At 40.1% G+C, this 24,979-nt stretch overlaps 1 protein-coding gene across 5 annotated transcripts in view; it reads right to left on the bottom strand.

Annotated features, from left to right (window-relative positions):
- Window positions 1–24,979, bottom strand: part of SEMA6A (semaphorin 6A) — a 120,551-nt gene that overhangs the window by 69,699 nt on the left and 25,873 nt on the right. Inside the window, exons 1-2 of one of the 5 annotated variants that reach the window (XM_016120876.2) lie at window positions 16,323–19,879; window positions 15,228–15,702 (exon numbers count right to left, since the gene is read on the bottom strand). The exons of 3 other annotated variants lie outside the window; for them this stretch is intronic. The gene's annotated coding sequence lies outside the window, so the exon portion shown is untranslated. Of the gene's footprint in view, window positions 1–15,227; window positions 15,703–16,322; window positions 19,880–24,979 lie in introns of those variants that run through there. One more of the 5 variants, XM_016120877.2, reaches the window with a different exon arrangement.

The raw sequence follows: 24,979 nt of genomic DNA, 5'->3' as shown, positions 1-24,979 counted from the left end.
CATAATCTGATTTTTTAAAAAATGTTTAGCATATTATACTTTATTTGCAAGAATAATTCAGAGATTAGGAATTGCTAACTGAGTTATCTAGTCTTAGTTTCCTCTGTTTTGTGCTCATAATGACAGGGTTCCAGGCTCCGATCCACACAAAGGACTGACAAAAACAGGCGTCCACAAAATGAGTGATACTCAAAAAACAGAGGTAACGTTGGTGGAGACGGTCTCAAGCCTCTTATGTGGAAGCAATGACATCCAGTAACAGCACAAATGATTGCCTCCCTCTGCCTGGATGGACTTCATTTTTCCTCCTGTCTGACAGCCAACTAACTACAGGTGGGTCAGCCCCCCTTTCTCTGAGTTAGTTACATGTATAGTAAAAATTGACTTTTGTATAGTAGTTGGTGGTGGTCTCTCCAAAGGAATACCCATAATGTCCGAAGCCTGTGTTCTTTCCCCCATGGAATGACTCTGGGAATGGCTTTTCCAATCCCCATAATAGGAAGGAATTGTCAGCTGGCAGTGTCTGCCCTGTGCTTTGTTAGATGTACCTGCCTTTAACTTGCAAATACCTGCAACTTTCTTTTCATAACAACAGGAATTTGAAGGACTAATTAATAAAACAAAGAATTTGTATTTCAAGACTATTTTGGGAGGGCAGCTGCTATTTTGGGCAAGTGGTGGGGGTGGCAGAGGAAGCAGACATACTGTCTTCCCTTCCTCTCTGAGGGTCCCCTCCCCACTTCCCAAACTATCCCCCTCCTTTCTTTCTCACAAAAAAGGCGCTGGGCCTCAGACACAATGGTAATCAATTCTAACTGAGATAAAACAGAGGCAAATAGTTAATAGCAGCAATCCAAATTATCTGGAGGGAAAACAGCACATGGATTCACCAATTAACCCCTGAATCTAAAAATAAATAAATAAATAACCCACAACTCCTATAATTAATAGCACAGAAGACAATCACTGTAATTATGATCTCTGTGACATAGACCAGAATCAGTAGGAAAAGTGAAATTATCCAATAAGCTTCAGTGTGACAGGCAGAAACCAAATTAAGGTGCTGAGAGTCAGAAAGAAAGAGAGGCGATTGATCAGAGGAATAGTGAGCGTGACATCCATACCTAGCCCAGTAGAGGTGCTCAGGTGGCTGGTCATCCCAGGAGAGCACAGGGATCCCTGCATGCACATGCTTGGCTTTCTTGGAGAGGAACTGGAGGCACAGAAAATGCATAAATGGTTCTAAAAGCTACTCAGTGCCTAGTTGCTGGAAAGCTCATAGTTCTATTTGGGTCATGCAAGCTTTCACTGGTAAGGATTTGAAGGTCTGAGCAATGAGACAGAAAAAGCACAGCTATGGAGCACGTGGAGAGGGAATAATGCATGAACTTCTTTTCAAACAGCAGATTCCCCCAGTGATATTCTTCCTGTTCAGTTAACATAAGTCCTCATCGCTCCAAAGAGTAAAAAAAGAAAAGTCATTCTGAAGTGTTATGCAAGAACAAGCAGATGTGCTCCTCACACATCTATTTAATCAGCCCTTTCCAGCAGCACTAAGACACGAAAGAAGGCTGAGACTCCTCCGGAATCATCAGTGAAGCAGGGAGCAGGGTGCTGTGTGGCGCCTGAGCAGGATTTCCAAACCCCGGGCCCTAGCTTCGCCGTCTAACAGCGAGGCCCTGAGGAACGCCTCCTCCCGCTCACACAAAACGCTGTGCATCGTTGCTAACAAATTTCCTATTTCTTGCAAGTACTTTTATTCCAAAGGAGCACTGCTTTGGTACATCATGGGTTACTTGTTTAATCTTTTGGGAATTACTGGTAAGAACATGAGACATGAGAAAATATCATACAAGTATGTAGGCAGTGAGAGGGGACTTTATCTTCATTGTTCAGTAAAATTGTTAGTGGTTCTCCTTCACTTATTTAGTCATCCATTCATTCGCTCAAGAAATGATTGTGTCTACTATGCGGAAGTAGGGCGCTGTGCTAGGTCAGTGGGGGATACCCAGGTCATGGGCTTTGTTGTGGGTTCTGTGCCCTCAGGGAGCCCCCAAACAGCAATGGGTGATAGAAAAAAGTAGATAGCAGTGTACACGTAAAAGGAAGTACTATGGGGGTTCAGAGATCACATCCATATATTGATCTATGACTCAAACACATGCTAATCTGTTCACTTCTCTACGTGCTACCTGCCACTTATGATCATCCAACCCACCATCAGCTCCTGCTCAGATAACTGTAGTGGTTTCCTAACTGGTTTCTCTACTTCCGTCAGGCCCTCCTTCCATTTAATCTCCAACAGTACCTGATGGTCTTTTAAAAACAGATCAGACCATGTCCTCCCCTGCATAAAACTCTCTAGTGGCTTCTTATAGCCTTTACAGCAAAGCTGAAACCCCCTATCCTGGGTGCAAAACACGCCACCTGCTCCCTGATCCTATCTTGTTCCATTCCACCACTTCCCACTCTGCTCCAACCCCCTACCCAGCCTGGCTTTCCTCAAATGCACAGCTCTCACTCCTGCCCCGTGGACTTGCTCTTCCTTCCATTCGAAATCATCCTCCCTCCACCTCAGTCTTCATAGAGCTGGCTTACTTTTGTCATTCAAAATGCATTTAAAATGTCACTTCCTTGAACGGGCCTTCCCTGACCCCCAAAACAACTCAGCGTCTTCTTTTCATCAATTTATTCTCAATTTCTGTAATGGATCTGTCCCTCATTGATATTTCTGCATTCATAATTTTATTTGCCTTTTGTCTGTCCCTCCCCTCCATTAGAAAGTAAGCTTCATGTGGGCAAGTTTGTCTTGTTAATCACTTATCTCCATGTTATGGAACAAAACTTACTACACAGTGAACTCGAATAATGAATAAATGTTACTCCAGGAAAGAACATTGGAACATCATCTGATTAGTCGGTGATAAAACAAAGAAAAGTAGATACGCAAGGGGCAAGACAGGCATTTTCAGATCTTTGAAGAGAAACCTGGAAGACAGTTATTATAGTAGAATTAAGATCAATGAGCAGAAACTATAAAGGAGATAACTTCTGCTCAAAACAAGGAAGAAGCTTCTAGTAGTCCCAGTAACACATAGATTAGCCTACCCATGGGGACAGGAGGCCGGATGAATGCTGGGATGGAAGGCATATTGTCCGGGGGAGTCAGACATCGGATGTGGGGTCAGACTAGGCAGCGTGTAAGGTCCTTGTGGACAGCCTGATTACCTATGATTCTTGTATCCTCTGACAGGTCCTTCCCATGTAGTGAGGAAACACTGCTTAGACCAGGAAACCACAGATGGTCCAGCAAAATCTTGCTGTTGACTCAAGCTATAGGCTGGAGGCTGCCCTTATACCTCTGTTGACTAAATAACATGCCTGGAATCAATGGACCAAAGAGAAAGTCCTCAGGCTTCGGCCAGACCTCATTTGATCAGGATCCTAGTTTGACCAGTATGGATAGGTGATAAGTCAGTAGCCAAAACATGTATGAAGGAGAGAGATAGAGACGGTCATAACCTAATGAGCACCAGAGGCTCATGAGGGTGGGAACATACAGCATCCATACTGCCCTTCCTCTTTTCATCTCTGCAAAGCTCGGAGAAGGTATTGAAGTTTATGATACAAAGTTAAGCTCTGGTGTGTGGCCTTCCTGGAGATGAATGTCATCCACTGGCTTGTTGCTAAGGCTCAATTGCCAATGACATACAGACCCCAAGAGATGATTTAACTCCGCTCTTGTCTCAAATCCCTTCCCAGTGACTCATAGCTTTGTCCTGAAACCAAAACAGCTGGGCCAGCCAGCTGGAGGGAAGACATACAGATGTTGCTGGCTGGAGGTAGGAGTGGGGGTGGGGGTGGGGTATGAGGCTCTCATCTGTGCAGTCATCCCAGAATGCCTTAGTGGGCTACAGAGTGTGGGTGTTCCCTTCTTTGCAGACAAGATGTGGGTGGGGATGTTGGCTCTGTTATGGACCATCTCTCATCCTTCAACACATGTGTCTTCGAGCAGAGTGCTGTAGCTCCTCTTCTTATGCAACTCAGAGAAGTTTTATTTCTTTAGGGAATATTAGATCCTTGAGCCAATCCATCTGGAGAGGGTATGAGAGATAGTACTCTGGCTAGAAGGTCCCGCCCACCCAGATGTCTGGGCTTAAAACAGAACTCAAATTAGAGAATGTGTGAAAGCTGAGAAGTCAAAGGAAGGGGTGGAGATGCGTGGCAAGAAAGAAATGTGCTTTGTTTCTGAGTAAAGGATTTAAAACAAAGGCGTAAATTTACATGAGTTGATTATACACCAGAAAAAAACATGAAATAATACATGTAAAGTCCTCATTAGAAATGGCTTACTTAGGCAACATCTTGTACATGGAAGGTACTTGTTAAATATTTGTTGATTTTGATTCAAGTGGCTTTGAGTATTCTTAAATATCAGCACGTCGAGTTCTACAATGATTGTAAAAGGGGCATTTTTTAAATGAATGTTGAAATACAAGCCAAGACTGATTTTTTAAAAAGCATTGTAAATATTTTAAGCCCATTATTCAAGCAACTAGTAACAGTGGTTGTCTCTGAGGGAGAAGGACTGGGGGTCAGATGTAGAAAAGAAACTCACTTTTTATGTTGTATTCTTTTATGTTTTGATTTTTTTCAATTGTGCCTGTATTTAATTTTTAGAACAAAACAAAACTAGTTGTTTTTTAAAATCTGTGTCTCCAGAAGCAAACCTGGAACTCGGGTCTACTGATACCTGCCAATTCCCACAATTTTTCTCAGGATCCCATCCCCTCACAAGATGTTCAGCCAATGGTAATGTTCTGGAATATGGGATGGGAGGGAGGGAAGTTTATAGGCATTGTAGTATCAATAGTGATAACTTCAGTTTATCTGTGATGCAGATGAAGCTATATAGTGGCTGGTAGTTTACACAACACTATAAACCCGCCTGCATGCCATATGAATGGCTGCCTAATTTATTAGTTGTCAAATAAAAATGTAACGTACTCAGAAAGGCAGGGTGCGATGAAGTCTACTACAAAGAATCAGATGAGCTTAAAGCAAATACCGTTCATATTTATTATTTTATTTTCCATAAACAAGATTCCAGTGCTGCACATGGGAACCTTTTTTCCCTCTGTCTGCATGTTCATTTCTGGGCGGGCTCCTGCCCCCATGTTCTCTGGTGATCACCTCCCATGGCAAAGGAATGCAAAAGGCTACTTTTGAAGCAGCCCTAAAGAATGTTCCACTTTTTAGAAGTGGAATGATTGTTCTCTTCTGGGATGGTAACCTTAGACTGTCCCAGAATGACTGCTCCCAGATAATAGGGGACATTGACTAAACAAGAGAGAAAATAACACTTCTTCAGAAGGGCAAGGAGGGCAGAGTAGAGAGGTACCAACTGTATTGGGATATGATGGTTGAAAAGCGTTCATCATCCTGTGCCAGCTCCCCCTCCTGGGAGGTGAGCTGCAAGTAACTGTCCTCTTTCCCTTCTTTTCACTCGCTTATTAAACAAACACTAAGCTGGGGGCTGCCTTATTTCTTTCTTCCTTGGTTCCCCTTCTCCCCAGAGTTTATCTCAACCACTTTGAAGTTGCTTCTCTCGCCAGGTGGGTCACACAGTATGCTCTTCTTAGGGTGTGAGAGAGTTGTTTCTGATTCCACTTTCAACTCCAATTTGAACCTCTCAGACAAGTGCTGCCCATTGGAACACACATGTTCTCCTTTCCTCACTCCATCAGTATATGCTGCTCTGTCCATAGCTAAATGCAAAAATATATCATACTGTAAGTATGAATGGTCTTCGAACTTGCCTGTGCAATGGATCACCTGGAGAGCTTCAAAAATTAAGGATGCTTGTGTCCTACACACCCAGAGATTGTGACTTAATTTGGGATGTGTGACCTGGGCTTTGGAAATTTTAGTAGATCCCCCAGGTGATTCTTGTGAGCAGACAAGTTTGGGAACCACTGATATAAACATAAATGGCATCCAAATTATAATACTAATCCCTTCCATTTTGATGCCTTCAGCTATAGCCAGGGATAATTAATCATGACTGAAAAAACTCGTTCTTGTGCCAGCTACATGGAGTGGCTTTAAAAACATCTAAGTTTATTTCGTGCCCACCTACCCTCATGCCAAACCACTAACAAAATATAATTTAATCCATTAAATAGAAGGAGCCATGCAGAGACTGATTTTTTAGTATGGGGCTTGCAAAGTATTTTTAATGTAAACAGAGACAATAGGTATGTTCTCTTTTATGACAGAATTGAAATAAAGCATACCTAATTAACCCACCAAGATGCTATGGAGTACCGGCCATCTCTCAGGAAGCCTATCTCTCAGCCTTATCAAAATGGCTTTCTCTTCAACTGTGCCCTGGTAACCTGGGAAATATAAATTTTGATTACTGATTGCTGCATTGTTAGTAACTGACTATATATCATCAGTAGCTGGTCACCAGTGTCAGCCCAGACTTAATTATCTCAGCCGAAGAGAAAGTAACCCCATGAAAGAGCTATTTTCCAATTAAAGCAGCATAGAATATGCAATTTGTCTCTCTGGTGATATCCAGTTCATATTCCTTTTCATGCTATTTGTATTGTCTTCTTTTCCTCATTACAAGCTCAGAGTTGTGAATCTTGGGCTCCCTAACAAGAAACACATAAATATCAGGAGGGCAGCTGTCAGACCTTTTAAAAAAATTCATGAACAGTCACCACCAAAAACACAACAGTAATTACTGAGTTTCCACTAGCAAATGATACAGTTAAGGTTAAAGACATCTTTCAACAGGACCACGTACTTTTCCATGTTCCTAACCTCCTATAGAATGTGTGTATGATTATGTGTACACACACATTCGCACCCTTAATTTTCAGAAGATATTCTTTAGGGGTCAGATGCTCTATGTGTCATCTTAGCTATTGTTTCAATGACAAGGAAAACATTTTTCTATTAGTACAAGAAAAAATATTTTGGGTAAAGATCTAGGCATTTCTATCTCTTAACTCCTTATCTTCCTTATCTTACTTGTGTTGACTGTTCTTAGTTCATTTACCCCAAATGAATGTCTGCTGACTTGCCTATCTAGGCAATTCTTTATCCCAGGAGCAAGTACAAAAGTTTGTCTTCTCCGTGAGTAAGTTGACCCTGGCTACTTTGAAAACACAGGCTTTGAAGTCTGGGTTGTTTCAGAAAATATTTATTGAGTATCTACTACATGCCAGACATGTCCTAGGCACTGAAGATTCCTCAGTGAACAAAAGAAGCCTCTGCTTTCATGGAGTTTATATTCTGGTAGGTTTCTATCACATTCCTTCCCTTAGTGTTTAAATAGTCCTTGGTTAGTTATTTAATATCTCGTAAGCGTCAGGTGATATGATGATGTTCTTGCTTCATACAGCTGGCATTAGAATTAAAAGCCCTTAGCCCATAAAGATGTGTCTAATAAATGTATACTTCCATTTTCTTCTCAATGCCCTTTATGCTCACGGCTGTCATTTGGAAACCCTAAGTATCTGTGTATTTCAGCATTTTGAATTTTGTATACTTATGTATTACTTGTTTAGTAAAAATACTTCCTCAGTAGTTTCAATTTGCCTCTTTCCTCAAAACTTCCCAACCATAGCTTTCCCTGTCTTGCATCAGAGCTACCCACATTTTATTTCACTTACGCCTAAGTTGCCATTCGGAGAAGACAGTACCAGCGGTTTGGTGCTTAACCAAAATTTCATGGAAGTCTAAATTGATCCTTTTGAGGGAGGGAAGGTTGCACTTTTTACGATGCCTTCTTTAGGGCCATGTCAGTGTGAAAAGGAAGAACGGCCTCTGGTCACTGGCGTTAGTCATCATCTACTTGGTTCATACCTCTCTGCCCAACTACACTGCAAACATCCAGGGCGGGAAGGCTTTTACTTCTGCTTATTTTCAGCAATTTAAATTGAGCATTTATTGTCTATGTTGATGAGCAAGGCTCTGTCTCAGGCACTGTGGTCAGTAGAAAGATGAGGGATGGCCGACGTACGAGAACTCTGGAACGCAGCAGCATTTCAGAACTTCTCTGGAATCCCCTCACCTAGCAGGCCTAGGTGAACACCCTGCCCAAGCACCTTGGTTTTTTTGCCTGCTGTTTAGGATTATCGATATACACCACAGTTTCAATGACCTGCCCCTAACAATAAGGTTGAGAATTTCTCACAAATCAATTAATTGGAGGAGATTGTAAGAATAGCTTTTGTTGGATTTTCTTTTGCTTTTTCTTCTCTCCTTCGATCCTTTGTGTCTTGAACTACTCTTCCCTGGGGTAAGTTGTTTTTCCTAATGCTTTCTCCATTGCTATGTCCCCTCCCCCACCCCACTTCTCTATCTCATTATTCTTTCTCCCTTGAGAATTCCTACCCTTCCCTTAAGATACTATTCAAAGATCACCTCCTCTGTGGGGTCTTACCTGATCCCCACTGACAGTTAATCACTAACATCCCTCCTTTCTTCCACAAGAAAGAGCTCTGCCCTAACAATCAGATTGACATTATTTGTTTACTAATCTGCCCACATACTAGACAGTGAACCTGGCAAGGACAAACAGATATTTGATGGATAAATAAATTGATCGATAAATGAATAATTGAATACTTAGTCGGTCCTCCGAGGATTTACAATTTATGGGGGAAACAGATATGACAACAAACTGCAAAGTAAAGTACAAATACAAATATACTATAAGAAAAATGCTATACATTTTAAGTTTTAACATTTCCAGAAAGGCTTAGATTTACTTTCCGAGTTCACTGTATAATGAACAGGACCTTTGAAGCAGTTACTATGGATTGCACCAGACTTTCTTTTTCAAAGGCTTTCGTGCTAACTGGCCTTAGAAACTCTATACAAGCCCTTGTAACACGCAGCAGACTAACATGGCACTTGCCTTTGTATTTGCAAATACAGGCTCTTGAAATATACATGAAATGTAAGATGTTGGTATTTGTGCAGTAGCATGAACGCCTCCATATTCTGTGAAATCCCTGACCTAGTTACGTTGCTGAAAGCATAGCTTAAGTGCATGTACTGCCCAACACACGGAAGAAACTGTTATCTTGAGGAAAGTAAATTTTGCATTCCCCAAGTTCTGTGTGATTAAATCTGTGACCTTAATATTGCATTGGACTAGATATTGTATTCAATTATATGGACAATGAAATAAGAAGCAAGAAAAATGTAGCCGGTCCAGATTCCTCTGGGTGTGAAAAGATGATGATATTTATTTTATGTACTCCTCACAATGAAATTTAAATTGTTATTTAAAGCTCCTACCAGCAAAATATCAATTCAAACAGGTTAATTCTCCAGTCATTCTTGGCTTTAAACATTTTGTCATAAGAACTAAGCAAGTGAACATTTCTGCCCTAAAAATGGGTGGTGTTGGATCTTCCAAAATGCTGGATAAAGAAAATGGAATGTGGCCAAAAGACAATTATTACTAAATTAAACAAATGGATTTGGAACTCACTAAATAAAATAAAATCAACTTTCTAATATTCAATGGAAGGAAACATATGGAAAATATTTATATTACTACATATAGAGGAAGTTCTTACTGAAGAACTTTCAGAAAGTGATCTTTTATACCCAATAAGCCATGAAAAGTGAAAGTATAAATGAGATTGGAGAAGGAAGTCTCATCCATCTCCCCTGAGAGCTGATGTTAATAGCTATATTCTAGGAGAAAGGGTAAGTACCATATACTGTTTCTTTTCTCTGTTAAGCTAGTTGGTTCTGATGATGTCTAATTAGGCAGGGAGAGTTAACAGCATGGCATGAAAGTCAGTAAGTACTTTCAGTTAAAAGTCAACCTTGAGACCACAAAACCTTAGATAAGATTAAATTTTAACATCCAAACAAGCTCTCAACTAATTTTTCTAACAGGCTAAAGTCCAACTCAAGTGCCATTAATTTAATTACATTCAAGTCAAAATACAATACAGCAAAAGCTTATTAAAAAAGGAACAAAGAGGCAACTAAGAGAACCGAAAAAAGAGATGGGAGAAGAGAAATACAGATTTTTCTTTAATAACTTTTTGCAAGATAAGTTGCAGATATAATTTCCTTTAGGTCGTATCATTTAAGTAAATCTAGTTGTAAAGCAATTTACGCTCTCCAGGATCACCAGAGGTTAAACACCTCATCAACAAACTTCCTAAATCTTACTACCACTTCCTTTTCCTTTCTTCATTTCCTTCCTTAACAATTTGGTTACTACTCTTATGTGATTAACATAGCTCACAATCTCTCTCTCATTTTCCACCTTCATCCTTTGAAACCAGAAGTGATTAACAAGCTTTCATAAACTTCCTGCCATGTTTCTTGCTGTGAATAAATGTGGATTCCTGGAAATGCCCAAAGAAAAGCACAACCATATAACCCCAGTACCCTGCTGACCAGTGCTTTTCACCCCTACTCATCCCCATATGTCTTTACAGTATGGAGCTGATACTGTAGAAGTAGTTCATTATCAGGAAAGCCAGCTCAGGTAAATTAGCTTAATGGAACAGATGACTTTGTTTATGAGTATATCTTTGAAACTGACTAGGCTCAAATATCCACTCAACTAATGAGCCTGTGATAGGATCCTGGCAGAGGTGTCGTCCTTCTGCCACTAAAAGCCTTTCTGAAGACCTGCATCCTATCTTTCTGAAAACTAGGCAGAAGCTTAATGGCCACAAGCTTCCCAAATGCAAACAGCAGTCGCTGCCTATCTATGCTGTGATTGATGGTACACAAAAATGCATGGTTACTTCATAGATATTCTGGCCCACAACAAATTAAGGACATAAACCTTTGTGCTAGGCAGATAGCCAGTGTACTGTGGGGGACTGCTGTCGCTCTATAATTATATCCAGCCTGATAATCACCCATTCTACTGCTGTGAATGGCTGGTACCCAGGGACTTTAATTTCACTGTCCCCTTCCACAAGATAATGCCTGACCCTGTGTCACTTTGACTGTGAAACACGCTGAAGGAGACAAATGAGTTTTTCTCTGACTACGGTAAATTAACAAATGGATCCTGATTGTGAAACTGGCATAATAATAAGCCAAGACTGTTGGTACCGGGTGGACATGTAAACAAGGTCTAAGGGTGTTATTAACCTCAGGCATTAAAATAAAATGACAACGAAAAGAATCTGGCCAGTGTGAAAAACGAATCTATTTAGTGTGACTAGTGATTAACCAAATACTTTATATTTCAACCAGTTATTTTTATGTCTGGAGACAAAGTTATAAGAGAGCTGTCGTATGGTCTAAAACCAGGAATTAACCTTGACTCCCCGTTTTTTGTTTGTTTGTTTGTTTTTTTGGAGTGCTGCATTTTGTTTTCTGAATCAGAAGGTGGTATAATTCAATATGGCTGCACATACATCCATTCGAACTAAATATTGTAAGTCTCAAGTCTCTTAGAATGAAAATAACCACCATTTACATTACTTTATTTTAATGTAAAAGGCACCATTGCTTCTAATGATTGGTCAAGGACATTGCAATCTGTATAAATCCCAATGTAGCTATGTAGATACTCCTGTTACACATAGTCTTAATTTTTAATATGTATTTTTTTTTATTCACTTAAATATTATGGCTTTCATTTTGATGCAGCTGAAAAGATAAATGCCATTCCCTGTGTTCCAATCAGAAGTCTGTAAGTGCTGGAAGGTTAAAAACTATAACTCAGCTCTTAAGATTGAAATTTGGCATACCAGATGTGAAAATGTTTCCAAAAAGCAACAGAATCTTTTTTTTTTTTTTGAGGAAAAAATATTTTAGAAGCTTAACTTACATTTAAAAAAAATTCACTTAAAAAAAATAGTTACATGCAATTTTATTAAAAAAACTTTTGTACTTCTGAAAAGTAAAAACCCATATTAAGCTAAAATTTTTACCTTTAAAAACAAGCTTCTGAAAATGCAAAACTTATAGAATCTGTCTTACTCAGTGACCAAAAATACTTGCTTGCCTTTATTTTAGGTGGTATATTTAGGTGATGTATTTTCAGAAGGGCTCCCTCTGCCAGAGAGTAATTTATTTTTGCCAAATAATAATATTTTTTTGTGTGTTTACCATGAGTCAAGCTCAGATCTAACTCTGTGGGTAATGACTCATTTAATCTTCATAACACATTAAGATACATCCTATTATTATCTCCATTTTACAGGTGAGGAGACCTCATAAAGTCACACACTAGTGAGTGAGGCAGCATGGATTTGATCCCTGGACAGGTCGGCCCCAAAGCTCACATTCTTAACTACTGTGTACACTTCCCTCTAATCATAGTCATTTCCGAAATCTTAAATTCACTAAACATTTAATAAGTGCCTACATGCAGGGCGTCATGCTAGAAGTTGGGGGTCAGGGGTTAGTATGGGAAGGTCTGGAGTGGAGGAAAGGGGGAACAAAATATTAAAAGCAATTCCTGCCACAATCTGTGAGTAAGATGGACATGACTATGTGTGACTCTAATATGATATAATAAATCCTGCCTTTTCCAATTGGCCCTTCCAATTTAGGGAACTGTGGGACCCAAAGGTTAGTGTCTCTGAGGCATTCGGGTCCCTCTGGATGGTATAACTGTGGGCCCAGGCCTCATCTACCTGTGCAAAGGTCATCTTGTTCTACTGGAGACATTTCCGAGGACCACCCTTCTAAAATATCCAAAACCTGGTGGTAAAAACCCTCCCTCACCTGTGTCACTATACTTGTTACATTGCCGTAGACTTCAGTGGACAGTAGCAATGCCTTCAGATGTGGTGGTTTTGAAACCCTATCTCTTAGCACTCTGTCACACGTAAGCTAATAGTTAAAGTGTCATTAACTGAGAACCAGACAGAGATGACAGGTGTAAACAGTTTATAATTTACAAAGTGCAGGATCAGGTTTCCCTATGTCCTCTGCCAAAAGCTTACAAAAACACACCTTAGCTTAGCCCTGTTATGCACTGTACACATTCTTACAAGGCTGTTGTTAAAAAAATCCTATAATGCACCTATTTGGTAAAGTTTTGGCCATTTGAGTCCCTTTAACTGTTCATTCAAACTATGCAAAGTTATTGGTTAATTTCTAAGTTAACATTTCAAAATGCCCTATACAACTAAATAAACACACATGCCTTGAAATACTCTGAACACACTGTCTTTCTACTCTGTGCTGCAGACTTCCTTCTTTGTTTTTCCTTTTTTTTTTAACCTGTGGTGCTGCTATGCATTTGAGGTGGCAGTTTTGAAATGGTTAGCCTTTGTGGAGACCTGCCATTGTTGCTCTGTGCACAGATGTGGAGTTTCTGACACCTTTTTGGTCTGTCCTATTTAGCTACCTCTGCATTTTTCAAGGCCGACATGTTTCAGTAAAACTTTGACTAACTGGAATACTTGGAGGAGTGGGGTCGTGGTTGAATGATGTCCTGGTTAACCTGCACATTATTTAGAAAGCCCTTGTTATTGAAAATCTTTCCAAAGTACATCTGCATATTTTTCTCTGGAGTAAGGCAGCACTGCTGTAGAAAATTGTACATAGCTGTTTAGAAGGGCTTCAAAACAAATTTAGCGAAGCAGCTAACTGCTCTTCCACCCTTTCTTTTGCTCGAATGCAGCCTCTCTCTAGATTGATGAGTCTGCTAGGATCCCATCCCCTTACTAATCTCTTCAAAATATCTTTGTCTCCTCTAGGCAGAGGCCTCGCTTCCTACCAAATGGATAAAACAAAGGCCAGGAGGCCATTGGTCCTCACCCTTCCTTCCTTTGCCTCCAGGCTTCCCTTCCTCCAGTCTCCACAAGCATCCAAGGCTGACCTTCCTTCAGCTGTGTTTCAGGGTCATTCTCCCTAGCCTTCCCAGAGGGTGCCCATCTTGTTGCCCCTTCTCTGGTAGTTTCATTCCCTCCCAATCTACTGATGTGCCCATAAACATGCCTGTCTTCCTTCTCCAAACAAACCTTTCTCTCCACCTTTTTCCTTCCCTTGGAGGCTAAGTCCTTCCTTGATCGCCAAGTACCTTGCAAGGCTAGTACAAATATGACCTGCATTTACTTCCTAAACCTCCATCTACTCTGCAATTGTGTTTCCCATCTCCCGTAAGACCATCATCAATGACTAGCGACTGGATCCAATGGCTTTACCTCAGCAAGCCTTGTTGATTCTTCCTAAATACAGCCAAAATCCTTCCCCTTCTCTCTATCTCTGCTGTCACCACTGTTTTGCTGAACTTCGTGTGTACAGAGCATAAATCAGATCTCATTACTCCCCTTCTCTGCTTCCCTGGGCACTTGGAACAACATGCAGACTTCCCTAAACTGATCTGCACTGCATGCTCAGCTCCTGAGAGCCCTGCTCGTTCCTTCCCACATTCCAGCCAAACCCTCTTTGGGTCTTCAAATACCCTGGAGCTTCTTCTTGCCTGGAGGTTCCCTCTAACTAGACAGCTCTTTGCCCTGGCTTCCCCTGGCTGGTATCTCCTTTTCCTGCAAGTCTTACTGCAAATGCTACCTTCTTGGGGAGAACTTCTCTGACCAAACCATCTATATGAGTTCATGACATCTACTCCTTCTCATAACACTCTTTGTCACAGAACCCTATTTTTCCCTTCATGCTAGTGACTACAAGTTGCCATGGGAAATGTATGTGGATAGTACTGGTTGAATTATCTTTTGCCCCCTCTAGGCTGTGAGCCTATGAATCCTTGGAGTATGTCCTTTTTATTCACTACTACGTACCCAGTGCTTAGCCCTGTATCAGGCACATAGTTAATGCATGACTGAATGAACAAATGAAGACTTCGTACTTTTACAACAAAAGGCCTTTCTAGGACTGCCGAAACCTAACTAGACACATAACTCAATAAAGAACCGAAGTTCACGTTTTAAGCTCTCTAGCATTGGCAATGCCTTATTCATCTTTACATATACATAGATCAGGACACTCAGTTTGGAGGAGACAAGCACTTAGCATAATACAAATATACATCCTTTTATAAGGAAATGAGGGTCTATAGAAAACCATAGACTTGAGAGTAGTGACTCAGGTGGCCTGAAAGAAGGAGGGTGGCCTGGTGATGGGAGGGCAGTGGCACGATTGAGAGAGGAGCACAGAGTGCAAAGGAGAAGCCTGACAATGAGGGGTAATTTTACTCAGCCAGGGATGCTAACGTTAGACCAAGTAATAAAGTCACTGACCTGGCCAGAAACAGGGAAGCTGGGTAGCAAATGGGATGCAGAAGTGCAAGTCCGCATAAACACAAAGCTGGCTTTCCAATGGTGAGTAAAGAAGGCGGGACGGATTCGGGTGGAGATGAATAGAAGTTGCAGTGATGAGCAAAAGGCACGGTGGCATAAGTAGGTTGTTGTGAGCACATATGAGTGAGCAGCAGGAGTTTCTTGATAGGCATGTGATCTTTGGATTTTGAACACTCAGAAACTGTAATCCCGGTAATATCAGTTATACTGACTTCGTATCCAATCAGAAATGCAGGGTAATTGGATTGATGATGTTTGGAGTATCAGATGGGAATGTAAACCACAGCAAAGAAGGCTGCTGTCAACCTGCGGTAGATAATGAGTATCGGCCCATCAGCTGGGGGGTTCCGTTGGTGCTGTGAAGCATCCCCACTTACGCCGATGTCCTGTGCATTCCAGGGGAAGTAGCGCTGAGCTGAGGGAGAAGTTGGAAATATGGAGCACCTTTCAACAAATGTTCAGCTTTTAAATATGTCATCTTAAAACTAAATATGTCATCTTAAAGTGGAGCTTCTGCTTAGGAACCCCCCTCCTATAAATGATTTTGTAAAATAGATTATACCCACTCCCTCGATTTTTCTATACTGAGACCGTTTAAAGTAGAGATCTTTATATCATTCCCAAACAAAAAGATCCACTAGTCATTTTGCACAGGCTTTTAGTTTTTAGGCATTTAAAAAAAATACTAAAAAAAAAAAGATTAAATTCTCACCCCTAAATAACTCAATCAATTCAATCCTATTTATCCAAAAGGAAATGATTTCAGATAAAGATGCCCACCTGGCTTTTAGTTCACCCAGCCAGCTCTGTCTACCTGTAAGGAACATCGTAATTTCCTCTGCATAGAAAAGTTCTCTAGAATCATCAGTTATAAAACACACTTTAAACTGAGTGGTGAAGCAGCAATTAGCACCAGGAAATTTGCCTTCATCTCCTTCTGCCCCCTGTTGCAATTAGATTAGTTATTTGGTATTATTTTAAGAGTGATTAGAATTTAATTTTAGGTAGGAAGAGCAGAGTCCATTGTTTACTTACAAATAAACAAAAGAATCCTCTCCCCAGCACTAGGATTCCTGCTTGGCTGGTTTTAAATAGATGAGGCTGACCAGATATTTACCATCAGCTTGGTGAAGAAAGAGACATTGTCTTAGGGAGCCAGAGTCATGGGAACTCAGTCCACACAGTGATGCACTGCTAACTGGGAGTGGACTATGACCAATCAAAGTCTCACTGTACATTTCACGGAGGTGGGACCAAAACAGGAAAAGAAAAAAGTCCCTAAGTGCCCGCATGTTGGGAAGACATTGCAATAAAATTGTGAAACAAACGCTGGCAAGGCAAACAACAAAAAATAACAACAACAAACAGGGTCTGACCAAGAAATAAAGGCCCCCAATCTTTCAGAGGACACTGGCAAAAATCCCAGGTCCTGCAACTACTGAATGAGCTCCATGTGCAGTTTTCCCCTCAGGTAGTGCATTGTCAGTGGCGAGAGGTTCTCAGCAGTCAAGGAACAGCTGCACAATGCAAGCTGCCTCTGAATGGTTGAGGAGCTTTTATTCAGACCTCGTGTGATTAAAAAACAAAACAAAACAAAACACAAAAAACCACAAAACTGGTGTTCTTTTGTGCTTTACAAAGACAGCACTTTTCTGGCTCCAAGTTTAAGACTCACGAGCTATTAGGAGAGGCAAGATGGACAATGTGTTAGCATGTGTGAAAAAAAAAAAAGAATAGGCGATCCTTAAAATCAAATCCATAATAAGAGCAGCCCCGATTCTGGAACGCCTACCTAGCCAGAAGCAGCTCCAACAGCAGTTAGAAGGTATTTTGACTTGTATGTTTTCGAAGGGATTCTTTTGCCAACAGTCACACACACACACACACACACACACACACACACACACACTCAGTTGCAGAGATCTATTGACAGGAAACTACCGCCTGTATTCATCATAATAAATACATTCTTAATAGGGCAGTAATAGAAACCAGAATCACAGAGCTGGAACATCTACTCCAACACCTCAGTCTGCACAGAGGCAGCCTGTTCGTCTGGAGAGGTTAAGCAACTTGTCCAAAGACACACAGATACTTCACAAATCATGAAGTTCTTACGCCCCTTCAGGAGGACATCCTGGTGCTTCCATACTGTACTGTGGCTGAGACAGTGCTTAGGGTCGCTAGAGACAGATCACATGTTTCGCCATCAGTCCGGTCTGGGCTTGATCCCCTAGCACTGCTGTTCCCGGTTGTGTGGCCTAGGGGAAAATTTCCTTACTATTCAGAATCTCAACTGACTGAACTGAAAAATGGAGAAAATAGTAATATGTGCCCTTATGGTTGCTGCACAGATTAAGTGAAAGAGTAGCAATCACTAAATAAATGTTGGATACAGTGACTGTTGTTATTGGTAGTAGCAGTAGTGGTATTTTCACCTTCTCAGGAATTTTAATATGTTCTGAAAAAGTAACAGAGGATATAAAAAATAGCCACAAAGTTATACAAGTATATGGGGAGTAAATGCAGGCAGGTCACGTAAGCGAAATGTTTAATTCTTCTATCTGCTCTTAAAAACCTAGGTCAAATGCTTTGCAGGAATAATCTGCTGTCTTCACATGTGAATATTATACCTCTTATCCATCTACTTGGGCTGAATTGTTTGAGTATGCTTTTTCCAATTTCGTAATAGGCATTTGTTGATTCTTTAAAAACTTACTGCTGGGCAGTTTAATTTTTTTCCCCCTGATGACCAGTGGGTGTCCTCAAGTAAAGTAATTAACTTGGATGACCAGGATGCAATGCCAGTTGCCGTCCTGAGGTGTCAACTTCACACATGTAGAGCCACCCAGAGTGTTGGCATAATGGATTACTTTCAGGTCTTTCCTATACCATGTTTTTCCAAAGTTGTCTCGTACTGTCATTTTTCATGAGCTCTCAGTACAGTTCTGTTCAGAGGAACAGAATTTCAGCTACATGCGTTTTTGATTTCAACAACAGTTTGTAATGTTTTTGTCTGTTATCTTATTTAATCTATTATATATATATGTTATATATATGTTATATATATATATATATACGTGTGTGTGTATGTTAGAATGTACTACTTAATAGCTGCTTTTCAAGTACTTAATCTTGAGGTTGCCAGTATTTTTTGATGTAAGTCATTCACAACAACTAAGAAAGTAACATTTTCAATTGTGTATTCTGCAATCAAGCAAATTTTTCTTCATTATATAATCTTAAACCACATAGCGACCTTTTGATCAGCGATGGACCACATATACAACGGTGGCATACCACAAAGCCTGATGTGCAGTAGGCTATACCTTTTAGGTTTGTGTAAGTGTGCTCTATGTTTGCACAACAATGAAATCACCTAGTGACGCATTTCTCAGAACATATCCACATCTTTAAGCAGCACATGTCTGTGCATAAGGCACAGTTTTTACATTGACACTTTCTGTACCACAATCCAGTGCCCCCACCTCTGAAAGTGGGAACAAATTGCATTTCTTTCTTCAGCACAAGAGAAAATTTTTCAATTTTTTTTTTTTTTTAGCTGTGATGATCTGGGGCAGGCATTATGTGGTAGTTCTGCTTCCTAAAGCTAGAGGCAATACGAGGTTGATTTTGTGGTTTTTGTTTGTTTGATTTTGTTTTCCTTCCTGGAATATACATCACATATTCCTAATCTAAAGCTGTTATATATCTGTAGACTACTGAGTATGCACATACTCTGACATGCTATGAAACGCATCATCTCTGTTTTGCAATCTGAGAACAAAACAAATCATTGATAGCCCTTACTTGTAAGAATTGTCTTGCCCCTGCAGCTGTGCTAAGCAGTGAGCAGAGCTGCCTTCTGTACTCCTAGGTTATACTCCAAAGAAATGGCTCCCAGTATTCTAATATGGTAACCGTGTACCTTTCATTGCAATACATCTTAATAATTCCCCTAATGCTGATGTGTATGGCCTTTCTTTATTTTGTGCCCAATTGATTCCCCTCAAATCACACATACACATAAAATGATGGATAGATTTCCTTTGATAACTTGATTTTCACTACTAGAATTGTTAACACCATTTCCATCAATAGTAGATGCTCAGATTAAATGATTTACAGGTCTTTGAAGTCTAGATACTTTATATTTTAGTTTTTATTTTACTTATATCCTAGACTTCCTTAACCTTTTGATTTTTACATAAAATTTTAATTGTTTAGGTTATCAGTCACAGTGATTGTTCTTTCCAATGTATCTTAAACTAACACTAGATATAGATATAACCTACTTTGTCAGGTTAATTTTTAGTGTGGTAAGTGTTCTTGAGAATTTTCTGATCTCATTGTTATGTTAAGTTTTCCTTCTTATAACAAGGTCATTCATCTTACTAATTTTCTTGTGCTAAACTGTGTATTTTTATAAAACCTCTTTTTTTAAACTAAGATTTTCTTAAACTAACTTTTTGGTTAGGTAAAATAGCAATCTTTTTTATACGCTTAAGACTGGTATTTTCTTGAGATACGAGATAGGGCTCAAATTCTCATTGTTTCCAAGGCATGTAGTTATTGGAATATGAAGATTATATATATATCTATATATATATATGATATATATATATATATATAATCTCTCTCGAGAGAGAGAGAGAGGAGAGGAGTGAAGAGGAGAGGAGAGGAGAGGAGAGAGAGGAGAGGAGGGAAGAGGAGAGGAGAGGAGAGAGAAGAGAGGAGAGAAGAGGAGAGGAGAGAGAGGAGAGGAGAGGAGAGGAGAGGAGAGGAGAGGAGAGGAGAGGAGAGAGGGAGAGGGAGAGAGAATGAATGTATTTTTTAATTGCAAAAAGTATCCACTATTATTATGCTTTTGATTCACAATCATTTCAAATACCACTTTTAAAGTTGGTATAGGAAATGTAAGAACATTATTATAGTAAATGCTGGCTGAACTGGACCCTTTCATCACTGCAAACTCTGCAGCCTGGAGGCCGTTTTCTTCCTCTGCCTGTGTGTTGTCGCCACCACCCTGGAAGTCTCTATCCCTAGATAAACACCTGCTTCACATGTTCAAAGATCTCCTGATTTCGGACTATAGTTTCTGTTTCAAGACACTTCTCCTGGGAGGGGCTGGCCTCTTGTCATACTCTGAAATTGAGAAGAAATGAGCAACCCCATCATTCCCTTGTGTCACTTTACTCTCTCACTATCAGAACCGTGATTTGGCAAGATAAGGGAGGGGTGGGCATGAAGTGGCACTAGAGTTTTACCTCAGTATTCTCTGTCTGCTTGTAATCAGCCATCCCTCATATTTCATAGAGACCGACGTTGCGTGTATGCATGTGTTGCATATCTCAGTTCAAGAACGCACGAGAGAGAGGAAAAAAACTTGGCCCAAACTATCATTTTCCACTTGTGTCTTTTTTAGCAGTTTATTCTCATTGGACTGGCACTGATGCCAGCCAACAACTTCTACTTCAGATCAGCATCTTTTGGCACCTAGATGACAGTATATTTCTGCATGGCTGAATACAGACAGGAAAAAGTCTTGTGTAAATAATATTTTCCATTAGCAACACTGAACTGATGTCAAAGCTCTCAATCCATCCCGAGAAAATAAAGCTCTCAGTCATGATAATATTAATGATTATGTTGATGACAACATAAATGACTTAGAGTGGAGACTGTTCTGCCCCACTTGATACTAATTGGGGCAAAATAAAGGAGGCAGATCTGGATCATGTCTTCCTCAGGCTGCAAATGCTTGATAACATTCATATGTATCAGTAATGACTGGGTGGAGGGTAAACACAAAAGCAGTTGAATCACCTGCTGGCCAGGCTAGTCAAAATGCTGATTAGTGGTGATCACTATCATTGCATTTTAAATATTTAAAATCAGAATTCAAATTAATACCACAGGTCTTTAAACCTGTCCCATTTGTTTTCAGAAGTCCTACTATGTCTGTTGTGTTTGCGGGAAGGGGAAGGTAGAGTCACTGAAACTATTATGATTTTTAAATGATAACTAGCACTCAAAGACATTTGAAAGCAATATTCTTAAAAGGCAACAACCCCAGACTAACACGACTAAAGAAAGGGTTAATTACTGTGCATGTTCGGTGCTAAGAGTCCACCCACATAAGTTCATCCTGTCAGTACCAAGCTCACGTTATTGTCATTACAAGTTCAAATGCTAATTAACAGTTAGAGTGAACTTCGTAACATCTTACACATGAATGGGTATCTAGGGCAGAAGAAAACCTTAAGTTCTTTAAGATGTTTTATTTATCCAGTTAAGTCTCATGTGCAGAAGCACATCTCATATCTCGGTAAATGCATTCGTGGTTGCCCATTCATTTTCTCCTTCGTGTTTTCTGAAGATTCAGTCCCTCGTGCTAGGAGGGGAGCCTGGAGAGCCATCAAAAATTAAGAGTCTCTTTATATTCTGTCTTCATCTGAGATATAGGAATTGGTGTGGCAGTTTTAAGACTCTGGATAGGCAGTTGGAGATCATTGTTTCTTTATCCTTTACAGTTGTTATTTGTTGTTATAACCAAATCTTGTAAAGGTCTAAGAACCATGCACTGAAGCTACTACCATAACTGACCAGTATTCTGCTGTTCATAAATCAAGAGATCTGGATCTTTATTTGGGGAATAAAATATCTTCTAAAGGACGGTCAGCATTTGGCCTTTCCTCTTCATTGCTCTGTTGTGTTTTATTTCTTCCTAGGAGACCCTTCCCCAACCTCTTTACACAGCGATATTATTTTTGGTAGCCTTTTTAAAGGACCCTGAATGTCTATTTATCTTCCATTAATATAGTTCAGAAAAAAAAAATTTCTCCCTCTCATTTACCTTAGACTGCAGGGAAATTAAAAAACAAAATGGTCTACACATCTACTTTATCAAATAAATGTAAAAAAATAAAAATACAGATAAAAATGCAAATACCACACTCTACTAGGATTCCTTTGAAGGTAAAGTTTGACAATTTGCAGATAGTAGTAGATCAGGTCAATACTTGTGGGTGTTACCGTCATTTTAAACTATTACTAAAACTCTTTCTCGTGTCATGCTTGGAGAAACAGGACAAGTCTATGGCTGAAGGGTACCATGAGCAAAGAAGTGTGGGCGCGGGTAGTAGAGTCTCTTCTATTCAGGACCACTTTGTCGACTCTCCGTGTCTTCGTTTCCCTAGACTGGCAACCTCTTCCTTTACTTCCAGATGCTGCTCTGTCAGCTCCACCTGAACCCTTTCCCTGATAGTTTTTGTCATTTTGGAGATAGCATCGTTAGCCATTTGTAACAATGAAACTCCATGAATTAGGACTATTTGAAAACTCACAAAACCCAAGCAGCATCTTATAAAGTGGAAGGTTTATTCCCCCTTAAGTTCAGAAAATGGTAACTTTTCTATTTCAAGATGATATCCATTTCATCTTTCAAGTCTGGGATGATTGCTTTGTCTGTTATGAGTATATCTGAATTCCCTTAAGTCATAGAAGTGCTGCCTTTCTGTTTCATCACTAACTAAACTTTACCTAATGTTTTTTGGAAAACACAAGACCCCTTGGTTCTGTAAAACCCCCTCTTTCTGGTCCCTCCCATGTATCATGTGAGCAAAATGACCCAGAGCAGGAGAGGGTCTCTATCACGTGAAACCGCTCTATTCTCTCACACCTTCTGAGATAGTCTGCAAAACTACAGACGTGTCTCAATCTTTTGTTTTTCTCTTGGTTTCTACTGAAAATATTATTTGCTTCCTGAATAATTCTCTTACTCTCAACACATAACAAGCTATATAGAAATACCAGCTAATATAAAAACAAAGTTTATCCTTAACATCTCGACTTGTTACAGTTTTAAATGAGGCCAAGAATATCATTTTTTTAAATTGTGGACAAGATTGATCAACATGTGATAACTATTAGATCTTCTCCAAAGGTTTATCAACTGACCAGTGTCCTGGCCTTGCAGGGCTGTTTAACCCAGATTAGGTAGCAGATACCAACCACTCCCACATGCTGACATGAGTTTGTGTTGGAAGAAGAAAAAGGAAAGTAAATGCAGCAATATTTGATAAAGCAAAGTATCTAAAGTATACATTTAGATAATGTGGTCAAGCCTCAGTGGTTCTGATCTCATCTCCAGTGTGATGCCCAAATTAGCCCTTTCCACTCTTGTAGTAAACTTCATGAGTTCACTCTTCTTTATTTCTTCATTAAATTGTTTAATCTTTTGGGCAGCTCTTAAAACACATGTGGCAGGTCTTTGATTGTATGGCAGTCAATGTTCTCTGCTGTATTTCTCATGCAGATTAAATGAACCTTAGTAAAAATAGGAAAAAAGAATTCTCTTTCTTCCCTAATGCTTCCAAGAAATAACTTGTGTACTAGAAAGGCTGGGAATAGACTCTAGTCCTTTCAGCAACATATTTACACTTCCGGTTTAATACTGTTGAAGGCACTCCTTCCAACTGCTGTCACAATGGGTGGCCCTTCCTTAACAGAGCTGGTTTCTGGGATCACTGAGGAATCTCCTTCTCAATTCTCTTTCCCAAGCCTGGGGCCAGCTACAGTCTAGTTCGCAGTTTCCTTGTGTACTTCTCACTAGGAGTCTCTCATGACTCTCAGATTGAATTCTCCCTGCCAAACAAGACTGAGATCATTATATTAAAATGTTACAAGGACAAAAAAAGATTCATAATTACTGTGATATCACCATTTCTAGTCAATGTTTCTCTAGGTCGGTATTTATTGCTTTTAGACTTTGGCATCAATGGTGAAGTGACAGAGGGTTTATCTGCAGCCTCACGCTCCATGGGCATAGGAAACGATGTTGGTGGGTTATTCACACAAACTCTTATTCACACATTACTTGGTTGCCCTGGAAAATGGCAGCCCGGAGTGGGAAAGTAGAGACACGGGTCAGTCTAGTCTCTCCACATAGGGTTGGAGATGCCATTCAGATTCAGCCACAGTCTGCTCTGAAGGGGGCTGTCTTTTCATCCTGCTATCTTCCTGGCCCCATCCAGTTTTGTCACCCATCAAAACTGTAGGGGTTATGGCAAAATCCTCATTTGCCTTTTAGATTTCAGGGGAGACAGTACTGAGCTATCTTGTGAGGCCGTTATGATGATTAAGACTGTTTTTAAAGGGCTATAAAGCATTTTGGAAGCGGGAAGCTTTAATAAAGTGATAAACCATTTCAATGACAAGTACATACCAGAAACCAAGGGCAGGGTCTTGGTTTACTGGAGTCTAAGCTCTGACGATAGCTATAATCCTAGAGGCCAATGAGATTGGGGTCACCCTTCTTATTACCTGGCTCTTACCTCAGGTCCATTTGCCCACGTGGCCTTGAGGCTGTTTGGCAAATACTGGGCTCCCTTGAGGCCATAGGTTACAGCATGGCAGGGTCCAAGTTAACTACTTCCCTGAGACACCCTGATTACATCTTCATAGATAAGCTACCAACAAATAAGATATCCCTACAATGTAGTTAGCTAGCTATCTAAAAATAGTTTGTTCCTCCTTTTTCTGAGACAACTGCATTTTTGCACCCTACAATCTACATGACCTCAGTAACTCCCGGCCATGTACACAAATTACCAAATTACCTTGTTAAAATGCAGATTCAGCTCCAAATGGTCTGGTATGGGGCCTGAGCATCTGCATTTCTAATAAACTCT

Source organism: Rousettus aegyptiacus, unplaced genomic scaffold, assembly GCF_014176215.1.
Source record: "Rousettus aegyptiacus isolate mRouAeg1 unplaced genomic scaffold, mRouAeg1.p scaffold_m13_p_8, whole genome shotgun sequence".
Taxonomy (NCBI): domain Eukaryota; kingdom Metazoa; phylum Chordata; class Mammalia; order Chiroptera; family Pteropodidae; genus Rousettus; species Rousettus aegyptiacus.
This window is presented reverse-complemented; position numbering and strand designations above follow the sequence as displayed.